We start from the raw sequence: 21,827 nt of genomic DNA, 5'->3' as shown, positions 1-21,827 counted from the left end.
CAAAATAAACCACAGGCCATGAGGTTGGTTTTCCCTTTTTCCTTTTTTTTTTTTTTTTTTTTTTGTTTGTTTGTTTAAACAAATGTGCACAGTGATGTTTCAACAAGTAAGACAAGTGCCATGAATGTGAAGGCTGCAGTTTGCATTATACCACATTTATAACCCAGGGAAGGTGAATTAGACAGAGGGTGGTAGTCATTCTCTCATTAAACAATCAGGTAACTTCACGACAACTTGATGTGGAGCATGAAAAGTGTCCATTTAAGTTTCTTTTTTCTTGATGATCAGAGGTCTCACAGTGTCTCCAGTCTCTTTGTTGTGTTTTGTGTGAGACCCATCACAGAATGGAAACTTTCTGGACCTCCAACAATGGCAATATTATACAGCTTTGTCTCCCAAATCCTCCATGTCAAAAGCATGTATTATCTTGGGGTTGTCTTTCTGGATGTGAAGGTTTATCATAGCTTTATTTCGATGATCTTTAACATAAAACCTTTTGTAAGCTAGATAATCAGTTGCAGCTGTCCCGGCAGCAATGGTAGCTGCTGTGATTCATTCAACTCATCCGCTAGAACTCGTAATCAGACTCATGGCGCCCACACTGCAAGGCATGTGCACTAGGATACAGAGCACCAGCACAGAAGTTTTAAAAGCATTCTGGGGATGGATGCCAGGTCACTCCTACCTTACCACAGGCTTCAAGGGAGCTGTTTGTGGTCATACTTTAGATCCATAACTCAAACATTAACTCATTTTATAAAGAACAGTAAAGTTTAGCTTAGTAATTCTTTGACTGCTGAAGAAATGTTTACTTTTAGGCCTACAAGTTGTTTTATGACAATCATTATTTTTAAAATTGCCAAGAATTTTTTTTTCTTTTCTTTTTTTTTGTATTTGCTTGTGGTTCTTAGTGACAATAATTAAATAAACAGATGATTTAGTTGAGGAAAGGTTTGTCAAAAAGATAACATTATCTATATTGCCAAAATGTATCAACATGCCATAAAAGAGAAATATAACTTAAGTGACTAAGCATGCTTTAAAATGTATTTCATAATATATTCTAAATATGTTGAAACATATTAAAAAGACATACATTGAACAATAGTACATACAAGCATATCCAGAGCGAGAATGAGCAGAAAACACAGAAACATAGACATGTGTGCATGCCTATGAAGACAATATGTGTTGAAGTAAGAAAATAGCACAGACAGGGTGCGGTGGGTCACACTTGTAATCCCAGCACTTTGGGAGGCCAAGGTAGGCGGATCACTTGAGGTCAGGAGTTCAAGACCAGCCTGGCCAATATGGCAAAGCCCTATCTCTATTAAAAATACAAAAGAAAATTAGCTGGGCATGGTGGTTGGGAGCCTGTAGTCCCAGCTACTCTGGAGGCTGAGGCAAGGGAAAACACTTGAACATGGGAAGCGGAGCTTGCAGTGAGCCAACATACTGCCACTGCACTCCAGCCTGGGCGATAGAGTGAGACTCTATCTCAAAAGAAAGACAATATCACAAAGCTTTCACAAAATAATTATTAAATAAATGGAGTTATTGAGTGTTTTTTGGAGGGACAAAAACGTAGATTCACTTTGACATCATACAACAAAATAAAATCAAGAGGGAGACAAGCTAAAGTCTAGACTAAAGGAGTCAACTTAGAGTAAATGTAAAGCTAAACTCTTATAAGAATGAAAAGACAATTTAGATAATTACTTTTTGTGATCTTTGGACTTCTAGGCATAAACAAACGTTTTAAGCATTCAAGCAACAGAGAGAAATCACCAAGGGAAAGATCAACCTATTTGAATTAAAATGTATAAACATTTATACATCAAAAAGTAATCATTAGCCAAATCTAAAATTCCGAAATTAAAGATAAATTTTAAAAGAACCAATGTCTTTTTCTTTAAGGGTCAACATGGTAAATAGGTCTCAAAGCATAACAACCTCAAAAGAATAATGAGCGTATGAAAATAGTTTAACTTCAGTTACATAAGAGAGTGAAAATTAAAAATATTAAGGATTTCCTTTTTGTGTTTTTGTGTGGGTTTTTATTTTTGCTTTGTAGCATGGTAAATACATTAAAAGATGGAAATCCCTCCTTTGTGTAGTACAGATATTAGCAATCTCAGAGACAACTAGGGTGTATACAAATGAGTATCAAATTCCTGAAAAGCAGTTTTACTATCATAGAATGAGAGTTTGAAAATCTTATAGAAAACATGTTACTGGTTCAAAACTAAATGCATTATCTGCATAAATGATAAGAAATGCAGAGAATTACTTATAAAAAATATGGCCATTACAACAAAAAATTAAGTATTTTTACCCTAAGCATTTAAAAAAATGTTCCTATTATTAGATAAAAGAGCAGGAACAACGCAAACTGATATCTCTGTCTATGTACATTGATTAGAATTTGCCAGTCCCCAACCTTCATTTATAATCTGCCTTCAGCTTCCTCAGGTCTGTGTGTCACAGATATATATATATATATATATATATATATATATATATATATATATATATATATATATATATATATATATATATATTTTTTTTTTTTTTTTTTTTTTTTGAGAAAAATGTCCATGTCCTCCAAATCATTCAATACAGGGGAAGACTAAAGGGCAACCAAGCTTTTTTGGTGGAATATGATGGAGAAGACAGAGGAGCTTCAACCCCAGTTCACCTGGGAGCACTGCAACCTTAGCAATACAAAAGAAAGATACTTAGTGACTAATTACTGCATGCTTTTGTTCAGGTAGTATTTATTTATGCCCTATGAGTAGCACAGTGAGGTACCTCACTACAAACAGAATGATGAATCAAATTTGGACTAATCAAAAGCTTAGAGACTTGAATAGGAGATGTGTGTAGACACATGCCTGTTTGTGTACATATGTGTGCATATTATTGGAAGTTCAGATTTTTTTTTTTTTTTCTTTTGTGATGGAATCTCACTGTGTCGCCAAGGCTGGAGTATGGTGGCACGATCTCGGCTCACTGCAGCCTCTGCCTCCTGGGTTCAAGCAATTCTCCCACCTCAGCCTCCCGAGTAGCTGGGATTACAAGCACCTGCCACAACGCCTGGTTAATTTTTGTATTTTTAGTAGAGACTGGGTTTCACCATGTTGACCAGGCTGGTCTCAAACTCCTCACCTTAGGTGATCCACCTGCCTCGGCCTCCCAAAGTACTAGGATTACAGGCATGAGCCACCACACCCGGCTGGAAGTTCGGAATCTTAAGGAAGGAAATGCCTAACAATGTTGACTTGCTGGTCTTTTTTTGTTTTAACTGACTTTTTAAACTGACTTTCTCAGGATCCATTGTAGTTAACATACATTTCTATTTCCACAGTTATTATTTTCACAGATAACATCACCATATTTACGTTTCTTGGGACAATCTTAATTTATTTGATTTACTGGTTTATTGTCTCCACACCAACCACCTAGTCACTTTTTGGAAAGCAAGAAACACAAGGTAGAGGACATGCTTAGCTAGTTCACTGTTGAATACTCTCAATTATTGGCACAGAGTGACTGTTCAATATATGCTTGTTGAATGATGGATGCTTGTTTTTGTTATAGACTAAACTGTCTTTTATGTATAGGTAGGATTTGTGCATAGAGAAAGGGAAAGAAGAAAAAGGGAAAAGTAAGAGCAAAGAAGGGAACTAGGTGAGCAGAGGCAGAGGTGGCATTTGAACTTAAAGTTTTTGAAGGAAAAGAGGAAGGTGAGGTAGAAAATAAGTTTTACTGGGAGCCAGGCTCAGCTGGTGCTTTGGCATATTTTAATGATGCAGTTCTTGAGTCTTACAAGCATGAGTATCTTTAACTTTCTAAAATAATGTCAGATTATTTCTGAAAGTATTGGTGCCAATTTTCATTCTCATTTGCAGTATGCATATAAGAGCTATGTTTACACACAATCTAACCAGTGCTTGGTACTGTCATACTTTTTAATTTGTGGCAATATAATGGGCAAAAATAGAAAGTATATTGTTTTCATCTTAATTTGCATATCCTTCCTTATAGTTGTTTATAGTATAGAACTTCTTTTTGCCATTTTTTTTAATCCTCTGTATAATATCTGTTAATCATTTACCTATTTAAAATGTTGACTTGCTGGGCTTTTTTTTTTTTTAACTGACTTTGAATTTATTTTATTTATTTATTTTTTTCGAGTACCTGTAGTTTTCAGTTTACTTTTGTAAATATATTCCAACATTGTGGCTTTTTATTCTTAAAGGGATCTTTTGAGGAACATAAGGTTTTGTGCCTGTCCCTACTTCTGTAGTGCTGTATTGTCTTAATATGCTTGACGTATTTTTTGTGTGATATTTTATCAGTTTTGTTTGAGAATCTCTTTCTCTAAGGTCATGAAGATATTCTCCTATAGCTTTGTAAAGTTTTATAGTTTTGACTTTTGAGATTTTAGAATTTTTATCTATCTAAAGTTGATTTGTCTGTATAGTAAGAAGTTTTGAAACAAATTTTATTTTTTGTAGTATGGGAAAATAAGAATGCTTATACAATTTATTTGAATTGATCTTCCTCTCCTCAGTGATGTACAATACTACCTGAACGATAAAGCAAATTCAGAATATCAATGGGTCAATTCCTGGGGATTATCTTTAGTTGCATTAGCAGCATGATCACACTCTCTTAATGACTATAGTTTTTATAATTTTCTTCATTTCTGATGGGCCAAGTCTAGTCCTATTTTATTCTTTTTGTTTTAAAATGTCATACATACTTTTGGACTATTGCATTTCTGTATTAGGTTTTCTTGGTTGCATATCAATTTATTGGTTTTAAAAAAACACCCATTTAGTAGAATTCTATAGGTCAGAATTCCAGCATGGCACGTCTTGGTTCCCTGCTTAAGGCTGACATCAAGGAAATAGCCAGGCTGAGTTCTCATTTGTAGCCTCTGGGGAAAAATCTTCCAGGCTAATACTTGGTAGGAGTTATTTACTTGTGGTTCTGTAACTGAGGTTCTAATATCTTTGCATTCGTAATCTGGTGATTGTTCTTAGTTCATATTGGCTGTTTTCAGGTCTTTTCCACGTGAACTTCTAAAGTTAGGAACAGTGTGTCAATTCCACTCTTGATTCAAATTTCCAGTTGCTTGTTCTGCTATTAGCCAAAATAAGTTTTGTGTTTTTAAAAGTGCTCATAGTATTAGATTATATTCACTTTTTTGATGGACCCAAAGCAACTGATTAGTGACTTTAAACACAGCTTCAGGATCCACTTCTTTGTGTAACCCAATCATAGGCATGATATCTCATCATATTTGTAGTCCCAGGAACTAAAGCAGGAAAACAAAACTTGGGGAGACATCTTTAGAATTCTGTCTATCCTAACTTTGTATACATTTTAGAAATAGATTGTCAATTTCTTTATAAACATTCCTGTGATATTTTAAATCAAATTGTAGAAAGTTTAGAAAACAACTGTAAAACTTTGGCATCTTTATACTATTGAGTCTTCTAATTCATACATATTATATATTTTCATTTGATCTTTTTATATTTTATTGACACATAATATACATATTTTGGGGGTACATATAATTTAATATATTCATGTAATCTGTAACTATTAAATCAGTGTAACTGGAATAGTCATCAAATTAAATATCTGTATTTTCCTTATGTAAGAAACATTAAAATTATTATCTTCTAGCTATTTTGAAATATACAATAGATTATTTTAAACTATTTTCACTCTACTGATCTACCAAACACTAAGTCTTATTTCTTCTGTCAAACTGTATATTTGTACCTGTACCCATTAATCACCTTCTCTTTACTCCCTTCTTCCCCCTACCCTTCCTGTCCTCTGATAACCATTCTACTCTCTAGCTTCATGAGATCTGCTTTTTTAAGCTTCTACATGAGTAAGAACATGTGATACTGGTTTTTCTGTGCCTATTTAACTTTATATAATAACCTCTCATTCCAGCCACACTGCTGCAAATGACAAGATATTATTCTTTCTTAATGGAATAATTCATTGTGTATATATACCACATTTTCTTTCTTAATTCATTGGTGGACACTTCACCAATGAAGGTTAATTTCATGGTTTGGCTATTGTGAATATGGCTTCAATAAACATGGGAGCACAATTGTTTTTACTTTTTGTATATTGAATTCCTTTATTTTGTATACATACTCTGGAGTGAAATTGCTGGATCATATGGTAGGTCTAGTTTTACTTTTTCAGGAACTTCCATACTATACTTAATAGTAGCTGTACTAAGTTACATTCCCAACAGTGTATGAGGGTACCCCTTTCTCAACATCCTTGCCAGCATCTGTTATTCCCTGTCTTTTTTATAAAGGCCATTTTAACTGAAATGAGATGATATCTCATGTCATTTGAATTTGCATTTTTCATGTGATTACGATGTTGAACATTTTATTATATGCATTTTGGCCATTTGTATGCATTTGATTTGTATGGTTTTTTGGAGACAGTTTTGCTCTTGTCGCCCAGGCTGGAGGGCAGTGGCGTGGTGCTATCTCAGCTCGCTGCAACCTCTGCCTCCTGGGTTCAAGCAGTTCTCCTGCCTTAGCCTCCCGAGTAGCTGGGATTACAGGCACGTACCAGCACACCCAGCTACCCAACTAATTTTTGTGTTATTAGCAGAGATGGGGTTTAACCATTTTGGCCAGGCTGGTCTCAAACTCCTGACCTCAGGTGATCCACCCCCCTCAGTCTCCCAAAGTGATGGGGTTACAAGTGTGAGCCTCCACGCCTGGCTGTATGCCTCTTTTAAGAGAGATCTAGTCAGAACTTTTGCCCATTTTTCAATTGGACTTTTTTTGTTATTGATGTATTTGAGCTCCTTATATATTCTGCATATTAGCTTCTTATATAAATGGTTTGCAAATATTTTCTCCCATGAAACAGTTGTCTCTTCACTCTGCTAAGTGTTTGTTTGCCGTGAGGGAGCTTTTTAGTTTGATATAGTCCCATTTACGTATTTTTTTGTTGCCTGTACTTTTAAAGCCTTATCAATAAAATCTTCGCTTAGAACAATTTCCTAAAGCATTTTCTGTATATTTTCTTCTGGACATTTCAAAGTTGAGATTTCCTGTTTAAGACTTTAACCTACTTTGATTTGTTTGATTTCTGTACATGGTGAGAGATAGGAATCTAGTTTCATTCTTTTGCATATGGTTATCCAGTTTTCTCAGCACCACTTATTGAAGAAGCGGTTCTTTCCCTTTTGTAAGTTCTTGGTGCCTTTGTTAAAAACAAGTTGACCATAAATATGTGGATTTATATTTGGGTTCTCTAATTTGTTCCATTGATCTATGTGTCTGTTTTCATTTCAGTACCATGCCGGTTCAGTTACTATAGTGTTTTTGTATTATTTGAAGTTAGGTAGTGTAATTCCTGAAGCTTTGTTCTTTTTTTCTCAGTATTGCTTTTGCTATTTGGGATCTTTTTTGGTGGTTTCATGTACATTTTCAAATTGTGTTTCCTATTTCTCTGAAGAATATTATTAGTATTTTGTTAGGGATTACATTAAATCTACTTTTTGGGGTATAATTTTCATTTTCACTAACAATATTATCCCAATTCATAAGCATGATATACCCTTCTATTTTTGTGTGTCCTCTTCATTTTACTTCATCTGTGTTTTATTGTTTTTCTAGTATAAATCTTTTACTTATTTAGCTAAATTGAGTTTTATGTATTTTAAATTATTTGTAGCTATTGTAAATGGGATTACTTTCTTGATTCCTTTATCAGATTGTTTGCTGTTGGCATATATAAATGCCACTCTTTTTCATATGTTGATTTTGTATTCTGCAAATTTACCAAATTTGTTTATCATTCGAACAGGTTGTTTTGGAGGAGATTTTGGGTTCCTCTAAAAGCATAAGATCATGTCATCTATGAACAAGACGAATTTCACTTCTTTTTTTACCAATTGGGATGCCCTTTATTTCTTTCTCTTACCTAGTTGGCCAGAATTTGCAGTATTATTTTCAATAAAAGTCATTAAAGTGGGCATTGTTGTCTTATTCCAGACCTTTGAGTTAAGACTTTCCATTTGTCCCTATTTAATACAATGTAAGCTGTGGGTTTATCATATATATATATACCTTTTATTATTTTGAGTATGTTCCATCTATACTCAGGTGGTTGAATGTTTTTATCATAAAATGACGTCAAATTTTATCAAATACATTCTCAGCATCCATTAAAATGTCCATATGATTTTTGTTCCTGACTTTGTTAAGGTTATCTTCAACACTTACTAATTGGTGTATGTTGAAACAACCTTGTATCTCCGTAATGAATCCCACTTGATAAGGGTTGATGACCTTTTTAATGTGTTGTCTAATTCAGTTTGCCAGGATGTTGTTGAAGATTTTTGTATCTATGTTCATCAAGTATATTGGCCTGTAGTTTTCTTTTTTGACCATGTCTTTGTCTTGTTTTGGTATTTATGTAACGCTGGCCTCATGAAATGAGTTTGGAAGTATTCTCTTTTCTAATTTTTTTAAGACATTGAGTAGAATTGGTATTAGTTCTTCTTTAAATGTTTGGTAGATTCAGCAGTAAAGGCTTCAGGTCCTGGAATTTTCTTTAATGGGAGATTCTTTTTACCAGGGCATCAATTTCATTACTCATTCCTGGTTTGTTGATGTTTCTGTTTCTTCATGGTTAAATCTTGGTAGGTTCTACACATCTGGAAATGTATCAATTTCTTCTAGGTTTTCCAATTTGTTGGCATATAGTTGTTCATAATAGTCCCTAATGATTCTTTGTATTTCTGTGGTCTCAGTTGTTACATCATTTTCATTTCTCATTTTATTTGAGTCTTCTCTTCTTTTTTCCTTAGTCTAGCTGCAGATTTGTCAATTTTGTTTACCTTTTCAAAAAACTAACTTCATTTTTTGATTCTCAGTACTGTGATTAAGAGTCAATTTTATTTATTTCTGCTCTGACCTTTATTATTATTGTTTTCTTTTACTTGTGGTTTAGTATGTTCTTGCTTTTCTAGTTCCTTGAAGTTCATCATTAGATTGTTTATTTGGAGCCTTTCTATGTTTTTGATGTAGACATTTATTGCTATAAACTGTCCTCTCTGTACTGCTTTGCTGCATCTCATAAATTTTGGCATGTTTTATTTCTATTTTCACCTTTTAAGAAATGTTTTAATCTCTTAATTTTTTTTCATTAACCTATTGATTGTTCAGAAACATGTTGATTAATTTCTATGCGTGTTTGTAGTTTCTGAGGTTCCTCTTGTTATTTCTAGTTTTATTCCATTTCCAGAAAAGATATTTGATATGATTTCTAGTTATTTGAATTATTTGAACCTTGTTTTGTGGCCTAAGATATACTCTTTTCTGGAGAATGTTTCATGTGCTGTTGAAAGATATTTGTATTCTGCAGCAGTTGGATTAAATATTCTGTAAATGTTAGGCCTATTTGGTTTAGTATATAGTTTAACTCCAAGGTTTGTTGATTTGCTGTCTAGATAATCTGTTCATTACTGAGAGTGGCATGTTAAAGTTCCCTACTAATACTGTGTTGCAGTCTATCTCTCCCTTTAAATCTATTAATATTTGCATTATATACTTGGGAACTCTGGTTTTGGATTAGTGCATAATAATTTTGTATCCTCTTGCTGAATTAACCCCTTCATCATTATATAGAAGACTTTTGGTCTTTTCATAATCTTTGATTTGTAGCCTGTCATATTTAAGTATACCTATTCCTGCTCTTGTTTGGTTTCAAGTTGCATGGAATGTCTTTTTTCACTGCTTTACTCTCAGTCTATATGTGTCTTTATAGGTGAAGTGGGTCTCTTGTAGGGAACATATTGAGTCTTTTTTCTTAATTCATGCAGCTGCTTTATATCCTTTAATTGAAGATTGAGTCCATTTATATTTAGTATCATAATTTATAAGTAAGGACATGCTATTATGTTGCTTGTTTTCTGGTTGTAACTCCTCTCGCCTTTCTTTTTTTTCCCCCCTTTTTTACTGTCTTCTTTTGTGGTTAAATGATTTTCTCTGGTGGTATGTGTCTTAATTTAATTTAATGTAACTTAATTTAGGAGAGCTAAGTAATTAAACATGAGGCCAAAGTACATAAGAAAGCGGCAGCCCTTTATTGCAAATATGCACACACTCTTGGGCGAGGTTCTCTGGTCCTCAGGTGTGGGCGGGCCAGGAAAGTCGCGCCGGCACTCTCAGGTGAGGTTCCCCGGTCCACGAATGCGGGGCCGAAGAAGTCACACCGGCTCCTGCCAGCAGCTGACTTTTATGCATTGGTACTGGAAGGGGGAGGGCAGTGGCTGGGATAAGGGCGTGATGGGGTGTCTCCATAGGCGTGGCCGGGTAAGTTTTGATCTCTTTGGTTTGACGTCGCCTAGCGCATGCTTGGTTGATCTGCATCTTCCCGGGCGCAGGCTGCATTTTCCTGTGCGCAGGAAAGTTGGTGAGGAAGAACCTGGAAGCAACAGGGGCGGTGCCTTCTTGTTTACCTTCCTCCATCTTGTCCCTTCTCCCTCACCCAAACAGTCCAACCTCTTATTGATTATAAGAATTTAGGGCGCCGTGGTCTGTCTGGCTGCTTCCTGCTGTTAAGGGGTGTGGTTAGGGTCTGAGGTTGGCAGTTGGGTGTAGGGATGCAGAAGCATTTGGTTGAAGGTGACTTGGGTGATCTCTTGGACCCTGGCTCGGAGAAATTTTATAAAAACGGGAGCAAAACATAAGGCAAGGCGGAGGATTAGTATGGGAATTAGGAATGGAAGTATCTGCTGTACTACAGGCAGCAGCCATACTGGTGGTCTGGGGGTTAAGGGGGCGTTAAATTGTTGAAGTTCCTTTTTGATTTTGTTTAATGTTTGGACGTTGGTGTCAACCAGGCCTGATTCGTTTATATAATAGTAACACTTTTCTCCTAGGAAGAGGCATGTTCCTCCTTTTTCAGCAGTAAGAAGATCTAATGCTTGCCTATTTTGTGCTGCTACCTGGGCCACTGAGGTAATCTGACGCTGTAAAGAGGCCAGGCTTTCAGCTGAAGCCTCTATGGCTTCCTGGACCTGAGTGGAGAGAGCCCGTGTGCACTGAATTGAGTGGGCGAGTGCCCCTGTCCTAAGTCCTGAGGCTATTAGGGACGATGCTAGGGAAACCCTGATGGCTAAGGGAAGAAAAACGGCCTACTTTTGGATTTTATTGCTGGGAGTGGTAAGCTGGGAAGCTAGTTCGGACAATTCCCCTTCACTATATAGGGTTAAGCTAGGCACTAAAGACACCAGAACGCAAAGGGATTGGGTGATGGAGGTGGGGTTAAGAGTTTTAGATAAAGTTTGGTTACACCAGAAGTAGCTGCCAACGGGGGCTGTCTGGATTCCCTTGGGAGCTTGGGTGTGATTACACCATGAAGAGTTGGGAGTAGAGTAGCAAAAAGGAAGGGTTTGACTCTGTGGATTATGGTATAGTAGGACTTGAGGCAAGGATGTTGCTTGAGAGGAGCTGGTAGAGTCGGTGGAGATATTGAAAGCAGCTGGTAGAGGGACTGCCACTAAGGGAGCTTTTCCGAGTGCAGTGCAAAGGAAGCATTGGGAGAGGTTTCTTACTCTGGCAGCCTGGGTTAAGTCAAGTCCCTGGCGAATAAGTGTTAGCCATGAGAATGGGTCCTCATTGTTAGGGGGGCTTGGGGGCCTTAACAGCTTCTGTATTTTTTTGTTCATGAGATTTTATGGCTGAGGTTAAATTTTTTAGGGTCTGTACACCCTTAGGGAGTTGTACTTGCTGAACGTATATTCTCTTTACCTGGATGGTTGTGGTGGGGTATGAGGAAGAAGGTGATGCATCTAGTCCATCTTTTACTCTCTGGGCCCACCGAGGGTCCCACAGATCATTAATAATAAGACTATATGTTCCTGGCGAAGGGCTTTGAAACATATTTTTATGTTGGGATTGTGCAAAGAAGTCATACAAAGGATGGATTTTGCAGTAATTGTATGGACACCCAAGGTTGGTTTTTGCCAGCAGTCCTTACAATTATATTCTGTTTGGTCATATAAGAAACATATGGCTGGGAGGCCTCCAGTGATGGAACTTAGGGAAAAGTTTAGGGAGATGGCAGAGTGACAACCCTGGGGGTGGGGGGACAATCTGCAGTGCCCTGCATGACTGAGTGTACCTGGTTGTCCGTAGACCAGGTTTCAGTTATAGAAAATTTCGATACAAAGTTAGGATTAGTAGGAGTAACTAGGGGGATTAGAGTGAACCACAATAATGGTGGCAAAAGTGTAGAGAGTAAGTTCAACATTGCTGAAATCACAAAGGGCACCCTGCCAAGCTAGGTCTTCTATGAGAGTAAAAAGTCGGGAGACCCACTGGTTGGGGGATGGGTTGGGGAGGAGGGTATCTATGGGGTTTGTGAGGGAAAAGTCAATTAAGATGAAGAATAGTGAGGAAACAGGAAAATTTGAGGAGGGTGTGACTCATCTAGCTTGTTTCTATCTTAGTTATTTTTAGATGGGTGGGCAACAGTTGGGTGGACTGCCACTTAGCCTGAGGGGACTAGGCTGTCTTCAACTGGGTAAAATGGACCAGGAACTGTGACCTAAAAGCTTGGCCGCTGTAGAAGTGGTAAGAGTTACTGTATATGGGCTCTTCCACTTAGGAATAAGGCCCTTTGCATGTAGATCCTTGAGTAGAACCTGGTCACCTGGAGAAAGGGCTGAGGGGGTGTCTGGATTTCCTTGTGTAGGTTGGGGAAGTGATCTTTCGGCGTGTTCTCTAAGTAATTGTCTTAAAAGAGAAAGGTATGGAAGGTAGGGTGCTAACGGCGTGGGGAGGGTAGGGAGTTCTTGTAGTGTGAGGGGTCGCCCGTATACTAGTTGAAATGGGCTAAGGCCTGTAGGGCTTCTAGGTGTCGCCCGTAGTCTGGTAAGGGCAAGGGGAAGTAGGGTTACCTACGATTGACGTGTCTCTATGGAAAGTTTGGTTAAGATGTCTCGTCCTAAGAGGGGGGTGGGACATGAGGGCATGATGAGGAAAGAGTGGGGAAAACATGCATAGTCCAGGCAACAGTTTAACATTGAGTTCTGGTGAGGGTTAGATGGCTTACTGTCTACTTCTACTACTGAAATAGTGGAGAGTTGGCTAGGTCCACTATAGGATGGCAAAACTGAGTAGGTAGCCTCCGTAATGAGGAGAAAAGAAATTGGCTTACCTGCTACCTGTAGCATTACCCTGGGCTCGGCAAGGGTGACTGGGGTCTCCGAGTGTGGGCACCATCAGTCGTCGTCCAGGTGTAGGAGCTGGAAGGAGCCTTCTGACCCTTGAGGAGAGGCACCAAGTTGAGGCGCAATGCCTGCCCTACTGGCGGGGCAGTCAGACTTCCAGTGTCCTTCCTGTTGGCAGGTTGGGCACGGCGTGGTAGGCAGGCGAGGATTTGGACACTGTTTTGCCTAATGCCCGGTTGTGCCACACTTAAAGCATGGACGAGATGGAGTGGCCGGCTTGGCCTGGGGACACTGGTTTGCCTAGTGTCCTGGGTCTCCGCATTTATAGCCGGAGCTCTTAGGAGACTTGCCCTGTGTCTTCCCTGCCAGCAGAGTGGGCAACGCTGGTTGGAGGGCAGCCACTAAAGCTTGCGCCTGAAGCGCAGCCCATCTTTTCTCCTTGTCTAGCTCTGCGGCCTCAGCTGCTTCTTCTCTGGAGTTAAAAACTTTGAAGGCTAAGTTTTACTAGGTCCTGTATGGGAGTCTGAGGCCCATCTTCAACCTTTTTAGCTTTTTGTTGAATATATGAGGCTGACTGGGAAATAAAATAGGAGGCTAGGACAGCTGCCCTGGCTGGGGAAGTGGGGTCTAGCCGGGTTCTTATCTGGGTGTTGGATAATTTCCCTTATCAAAATTTACCACTTTGTTAGAGGCTGCCTGCATACTGGCCAAGAGACATTGAATCATAATGTCCCTCCTACAGCGACCAGGCTGCTGTGGTTGGTAGTCCCAAACTGGTTCTATGGACAGGACAGCCATCTCTCCTAATGGGACGGTGGCATCGGTTCAATGCCATTGATCTGCATGTTGCCTGGCGGCTGCAAGAATGTGCTCTCTTTCCTCTTGGTTAAGGGAGGAGGACAAAATGACCTGTAAGTCATGCCAGGTTAAATCATATGCCTGAGAAAGGTGCCTACATTTTTTGGAATGTTGCGTGGGGTTGGCTGAGAAATCACCAAGTCGTTGTTCAATTTTGAAGAGATCAGCCAAGGAAAAAGGGACATGGACTCTAACTAGCCGTTCAGCTCCGGCGACCTCTTGGGGCAGGGGGGCAGTAGATTGGTAGGGGAGGCAGGCTTAGGTTGGTTAGTGGAAGGCTGATTTGTAAGGTTTGGTATAGTAGTCTTTGAACGGGTATGGACTGCAATGGGAGAGGTGAGAGGAGTGGCTGCTGGGGGAGGAGTGTCGAGAGGGGTGGTGGGAAGTGCATAGGGAGGGGTAAGGGGAGTGGCTGAGGGAGGGGCGTCGGGAGGGGTGGTGGGAGGTCCATAGGGAGGGGAGGGGTTGGAAGGTCAGGAGAGAGGTCGCCCGCCATCGGCCCCATCTGAAATGGAGGTGGAGTCCTCCTCAGTTGCTGAGGTGGGGGCCGAGGGCCGGGTTTTTGCTAACAAGACCTGGGCCATTGAACATTGGGCGCACAGGTCCGGGCGAGAGCGCAAGTCCTAAAAGCCTTTGACATAATTGATTTCTGACCACTTTCTTAGCCTTTGGCAGAAATTAGACAAATCAAGTAAAATATTATAGTCAAGGGTTCCTTCTGGTGGCCATTGAGACTGATTATCTAACTTGTATTGCAGCCATGCCACCGTGGAGAGGAAAATTAGTCACTTTCATTTAAGATCTTGCTCTAATTGTAAAGTTTTGAGATTAGCTAAAGACACCTTAAAGGGGTGTCTCTAGGTATTTTGGATTGGGGATTTCCCATTGCCTCTCTCTCGCCTATAGGCGGAAACTGGACTCTATCTGGCTACAAAGCATCCTTTGGAGCCAGTAGAGACCAGGGAAGGCTCCTGGAGCTGGAATGGAGATTACCTCCAGGCGGACGTCTCCGTCCTGGACGGGTCTCACATGGAACGGAATGGAGTTCCTTTGGGCAGATGTCTCTGCCTTTGGGAACTCTCCTGTGGGTCACCTGGTGACCAAAAAGCCTTGGGTCTGCGCAGGACTTCTGGCCAAGGAGTATGAGAGGGAGGCGAGAGGTACTCACCCCTAGGAGACTTGGAGGTGTGGAAAGTGATGTCTAGGTCCTGGTCCGTCCGCAGCATGGAAGGAGGAGGCTCCTCGGACCTTGAGGGGCCCTGAGGAGGGGTCTCCTCCCGGGTTTCGGCACCACCTGATTTGTTTTATGCAACCACCAGAGCAGGTGCCAGAGAAAAGGCAAGTAGGCAAAGTAAAAAAGAAACTTTATTAGCTAGCCAATGTGAAGGAAGAAAGGGTGAAGTTCACCAGTCTCCGGCAGTGGAGGCTGAGGAAGTCGCTCTGGCGTTCTCGGGTGAGGTTCCTGGGTCCGCATATGAGGAGGGGGCTGAGGACATTCACGCCGCACACCTGCTGGGAGCGGCTTTTATGTCTTGGGCCTGGGAGTGGGAGGGCGGTAGGCGGGATGCAGGCGGGTCGAGGGCCGTGTGGTGGGCGCGGTCAGGTAGGTTTCAGTTTCCCCGGTTGGACGTCATGCTGCGCCTGCGCAGTTGACCTGTGCCTTTCCCGGGCGTGGGAAAGTTCATGATGAAGAACCCGGAAGTACGCCATCTTAGTCACCTTTGTTCTTTGTTTCCCTCTCCCTCCGTCCAGACAGTCCAACCTTTTATTGATTATGATGATTGGGGGCATCGTTGTCTGTCTGGCTGCTTCCTCTGTCAGGGGGCATTGTCATGAGGGTCCATGGTTGGCACCTGGACGTAGGGATGTAGGAGCATCTGGTTGTAGGCGACATGGGTGATCTCTTGAACTTTGGCTAGGAGAAATTTGATTAAAATGGGGGCAAAACATAGGATAAGACAGAGAATTAGTATAGGGATGAGGAATGGGAGCATCTGTTGCATTACCGGTAATAACCATATAGGTGGACCTGGGGTTAAGGGAGTGTTGTAGTTCTTTAGTTCTGTTTTAATCCAGTTTAGGGTTTGGATATTAGTGTCAACTAGACCTGATTCGTTTATGTAATAGCAACATTCTTCTCCTAAAAAAAGACATGTTCCTCCTTTTTCTGCTGTGAGAAGATCTAGTGCTCTTCTGTTCTGTGCTGCCACCTGAGCTACTGAAGTGATTTGCTGTTGTAAAGAGGCTAGACTTTCAGCCGAAGCCTATATGGCTTCTTGAATTTGGTCGGTTAGAGATCGAGGAGATTGTACGGAATGGGCAAGTGCCCCAGTTCCAAGCCCTGACCCCACTAAGGAGGAGGCTAGAGAAATTCCGATGACTAAGGGAAGGAAGACGGCCCGTTTTTGGAGATTATTAGGAGGAGAGTTAAATTGTAGGGTGAGTTCAGTCACTTCTGCTTTGCTATATAGAGTTAAGCTAGGTATTAGGGACACTGGGACACAGAGGGATTGGTTGATGGATGCATGGTTAAGGACCTTGAAGAGGGTTTTATTACACCAGAAATAACCTCCAACGGGGGCTGTCTGGGTCTTATTGGGCGACTGGGTGTGCTTACACCAGGAAGAGTTTGGGGCAGAGTAGCAGAAAGGAAGGATTGGATTTTCTGGGTTGTGGTATAGTGGGACTTGGAGTAAGAACGGTTTTGGGGAGGTGCCTGTAGAGTTAGTTGTAGCCTTGAAAGCAGTAGGTAAGGGGACTGCCACTAAGGGGGCTCTTTCAAGGGCCACACAGAGGAAACACTGGGAGAGATTTGTTATGTGAGCTGCCTGTGTTAGGTTTAACCCTTGATGGACAAGCTTTAACTATGAGAAGGGGTCTTTATGGGGGGGGGGGGGTGTAGTTGGTCTTGTAGGGCCTGTTCCTGTGATTGTATGGCTAAGGTTAAATTTTGTAGGACTTGCATATTTTTAGGGAGGGATTTTTGTTGGACAAGTGTCCTTTTTATTAAGAGGGTGGCAGTCAGATATGAATCTTAAATAGGATCTCCGTAGAGTCCTCCTTTTACTCCGCCAGCCGTTGGAGTGTATAAGAAGAGTAGTAATATAAGTACAAAGTAGGACTCTATTTTGGTGTTTTTTAAGGGGGAGAGAAGGACTTAGTCCAGCGGAGAGTTTTGTAGCTGATAGAGAAGAAACAGAAGTATAAAGAGAAAAGAATTTAGATAACAGTAATTGTTTTGCCTTGTATTAGATGGGCAACAGTGGTGACGTAGCAGAGGTAGTTGCTAGGAGACGGTATTGTCCGCGGCTGTTTAGATGTGAGGACACTGGTTTGCCTAGTGTCTGGAGTATTGTTTGGTTTTAGTTAAGACTAGGCCGGAGATCAGACACTGGTTTGCCTAGTGCCTTAGGTGCCTAAAGGTCTAAAACAGTTATTAGAGGAGATATAAGAAGCAGGTAATAGAATGATGACAGTAATAGAATGATGACAGAATAGTTAGGAAGGAGCCGAGGAAGAGGAGGGCAGGAATAGACTGAAGAGGAAGGCGGAATGAGAGTAAGAGACAGCTACCGATAAGGCAAGAATGAGAGGGAGTGTGGAAGGTGGGTAAGCGGAAGTGCCAAGGGATGGTACTGGAAGGGGGAGGGCAGTGGGTGGGATAAGGGTGTGATAGGGGCGTCTCCATAGGAGGGCAGTGGGCGGGATAAGGGCGTGATAGGGGCATCTCCATAGGCGTGGCCGGGTAAGTTTCGACCTCTTTGGATTGATGTCACCTGGCGCATGCTCGGTTGATCTGCATCTTTCCAGGTGCAGGCTGCATTTTCCTGTGCGCGGGAAAGTTGGTGAGGAAGAACCCGGAAGCAACAGGGGCGGTGCCTTCTTGTTTACCTTCCTCCATCTTGTCCCTTCTCCCTCACCCAAACAGTATGATGTAATATTTTGCTTTTTATTTTGAATAAAATCGGTTATAGGTTTCTGCATTGTGGTTACCGTGAGGCTTACCAAAAAAACCTGTTATGGATAAAGTAAGATATTTTAAAGAGATGACAACTTAGATCACTAGGAATAGAAACATCCAATCAGGCTTTGTGGTTCATTCCTGTAATGCCAGCACTTTGGGAGGCTGAGGCAGGAAGATCGCTTGAGCTCAGGACTTCAAAATTAGCCTGGGCAACATAGTGAGACCCTCATTTCTACAAAAAAAAAAAAATAATAGCAGGGCATGGTTGCATGTTTCTCTGGTCTCAGCTATTCAGGATGCTGAGGTGGGAGGATCATTTGAGCCTAGGAGTCTGAGGCTGCAGTGAGCCATGTTCACACTACTGTACTCCAGCCTGGGTTAAAGAGTGATATCTGTCTCAAAATTAATAGAAAAGAAATAAAAACAAACAAAAATTGTTTAAAACTCTATACTGTAACTCCATAGTCCTCACATTTTATCTTTATGTTAATTTACATATTTTAATACTGCCTTTCTCTTAACAAGTTGCTGTAGGTATTCTTGTTTTTGATAGATTTGTCTTTTGAGCTTCATGCTAGAGTTATAAGTGGATTGCACACTATAATTACAGTATTAGAGTATTCTGGGTTTGTTTGCATACTTATTTTTACCAGTGGTTTTATGCATTCTTATGTTTTCTTTTGGCACGTTTGTGGTTGTTTTCTTCCTGTCGATTGAAGAACTCCCTTTTAGCATTTATTGTAAGATGGGTCTTTTTTTTTTTTTTTTTTTTTTTTTTTGAGATGCACGTCTCACTTTGTGGCCCAGGCTGGAGTGCAGGGGCGCGATCTTGGCTCACTGCAAGCTCCGCCTCCCGGGTTCACGCCATTCTCCCGCCTCAGCCTCCGAGTAGCTGGGACTACAGGCACCCGCCACCTCGCCCGGCTAATTTTTTTTTTTGTATTTTTAGTAGATACAGGGTTTCACCGTGTTAGCCAGGGTGGTCTCCATCTCCTGACCTTGTGATCCGCCCACCTCGGCCTCCCAAACTGCTGGGATTACAGGCTTGAGCCACTGCACCCAGCCCCTAGATGGGTCTTTTAGTGCTGAACTCTCTCAGCTTTTGATTGTTTGCAAATTCTTTACATCTCCTTCATATTTGAAAGGTAGATTTGTGGAATACAATATTCTTGAATGACAGATTTCTTTTAGTCCTTTGCAGATGTTATCCTCCTCCCTCCTGGCTTGTATGGTTTCCACATTGCGGATTGCTGGATGAATTGAGGTCCCCTTATATGTCATTTGCTTTTTTTTTTTCTCTTACTGCATTTAGGATAATCTTTTTTCCTTGACTTTTGAGAGATTAATTAATATATACCTTAATATAGTCTAATTTAAGTCAAATGTGTTTGGTGTTCTTTGACTTTACATCAGTTTTTATATCTTAAGTTTTGGAAAGTTTTTAGTTATTATTTCTCCAAATAAGCTTTCTATCCCTCTTGAATACAATAATTCTTAGATTTTGTTTGTTAATGTGATTTTCTGTGTTTTGCAGGTGATCTTTGTTCCTTATCATCCTTGTCATCTTCTCCTCTGATAATGTTTCCAAATAGCCTGTCTTTGAACTCACTGATTGTTTCCTGTGCTTGATCCATTCTATTAAGAGTCTCTCATGACTTTTTCAGTTAAACAAGTGTACTTTTCAATTCCAAGATTTGTTTGATTTCTATAAGTTATTTCAATCTGTTAAATGTATCTGTTAAATTTCTACATTGGTTTTCTGTATTATCTTGGTGGTCACTGAGTTTTTTAAAACTGCTATTTTAAATTCTTGCTCAGAGAGTTTACTTATTGCCAGTTTGTTGAACTGGTTTCTTGCTTTGTTCATTTGAGGATGTTATGATTCCCTGTTTGCTGTTGTTTCTTATGGATGTATGTCTATGTCTTTTGCATTGAAGGACTAGTTATTTATCTTTTCTGTCTCATTTGTTTTGGTTTTTATTGGATATGTTTGCTTAGAGCTTCTTTGTAATTTACCTCTTCATTTTTTTTCTTTTCTTTTCCTTTTGGGTCACCGCCTCCTTTTTCACTAGATGGCACCTTAATCCCTGGTTTGCCTCAGTTCTAGTACACAGTCAGAGTGTACTAGACATCCTTGAATGGGGGGATGCTCTAAAAGGGATATCTCAGTCTTCTGGAAAGGCTGGCTAGGAGTTTATGTCCAGGGGACCTGTGGAATGAACCTCCCACAGCATGGTTCTGATGAACTGCCTCTACGATTTGACATCTCCTTTGGTCAAGTTATACAGTAGAGATTTTAGGGCTGAAAATGGCAATCTTACCTACCCTGTTTGTCTCTGACTGTGCTCAGAAATATTTCTCCCTTTAGGCTGGCATTACGGGAATGAGCCACAAAGCCTGGTTGGATGTTTCTATTCCCAGTGATCTAAGTTGTCATCTCTTTAAAATATCTTACTTTATCCATAAGCATAGGCACTCCCAATGCTTCTATAGTTTGAGGCAGGGATAAGTCTCCTGCAGGTAACTCAAGATGGTAGGGAAGCTGGTTGTACATCTCATTCTATTTTTTTTTTTTTTGTAGTGTAGAAGCTGAGTTGGGGGAAAATATTCTGTGTGTGGTACCAAAAATGTTGGTGGGAGGGGTGTCACGGATATGGAAGTTCAATTTTTTCATCATCTGCTCAAGAGTCTTTTCACTTCTTGGTGGCTCTGGGAAATGCCTTATCATCATGTTAATTTGTGTTCTGGGATATTGCTGGTGATTATCTCAGCCCTGTTTGTTTTTGGTTGTCTGTGCAAGGGAATAAAGCCAACTTGCTTCTATGCTACCATTATGAACCCAGAAATCCCCTTCATTTGATTTTGTAGATATTGAATATTTATAGATACTTAATATTGATATTTCTACTGTCAAAAGCAGTATACTTGATTTTTATATTGTTTTTGTATAGGCTATTTTGCTAAGCTCTAATTATATTTGTATTTTATTTTGGGTTTTCTATCTATATACTCATACTGTCGATTGGTTAATTAGTGTATCTTCTCTTACTTTATAATCCACATAAATATTTGTTCTTTTTTCATGTTGACTACTCAGTCTAGAACACGGTTAATAGAATTCATGATTTTTCTTTTGTCCCTCATTGAAAAGGTAATATTTTCAAATTTTCACCATTAAAAAAATTGTGGTAGGTTTTTTCATAGGCACTGTGTTCTGACAACAGTTATCTGACAACTGGGTGTTCTATAATTTCATTCAATTCTGACACTATCTGATGTTATGTCAGATCCTATAATTAAAGGACAATTGTCTATACTTCAGATATCAGCTGCAAGTGGGGTCCCTGGACTACTCACACTTCTGCCTGGCCAGCTACAAATTTGGGGCTTCCCATAACCCCTTTAGTTTTCATAATTTGCTTAAAATGATTCACAAAACTCAGAAAAGCGTACTACTACTTATTATTACCATTTAATTGTGAGGGATACAAATGAACAGTCAGGTGAAGAAATACATAGGACAAGGTCTGGAAGGATCTTTTGAACAGGAATGCTTATCTCCAGGGAGTCAGGGCATACCATCCTTCAAGTATGTTAGCATGTTTACCAACAAGTAGGCTCCCAGAGCTGCGGTGTCTATGGCTTTGATTAGTGTTTCATTACATAGGTAAGTTGGACAAATTCTTGGTCACATGATTGAACTCAACCTCCAATCCCCCTACCATCCCTGGAGGTCAGGTAGCTGACTGT

The 21,827-nt window shown here is 40.1% G+C and overlaps 1 pseudogene; it reads right to left on the bottom strand.

Annotated features, from left to right (window-relative positions):
* Nucleotides 1-261: 261 nt before the first annotated feature.
* LOC115896421 lies at nt 262-591 on the bottom strand (annotated as a pseudogene).
* Between the last annotated feature and the right edge of the window lie 21,236 nt (nt 592-21,827).

Source organism: Rhinopithecus roxellana, chromosome 3 (genome assembly GCF_007565055.1).
Source record: "Rhinopithecus roxellana isolate Shanxi Qingling chromosome 3, ASM756505v1, whole genome shotgun sequence".
NCBI classification, from domain to species: Eukaryota; Metazoa; Chordata; class Mammalia; order Primates; family Cercopithecidae; genus Rhinopithecus; species Rhinopithecus roxellana.
This window is presented reverse-complemented; position numbering and strand designations above follow the sequence as displayed.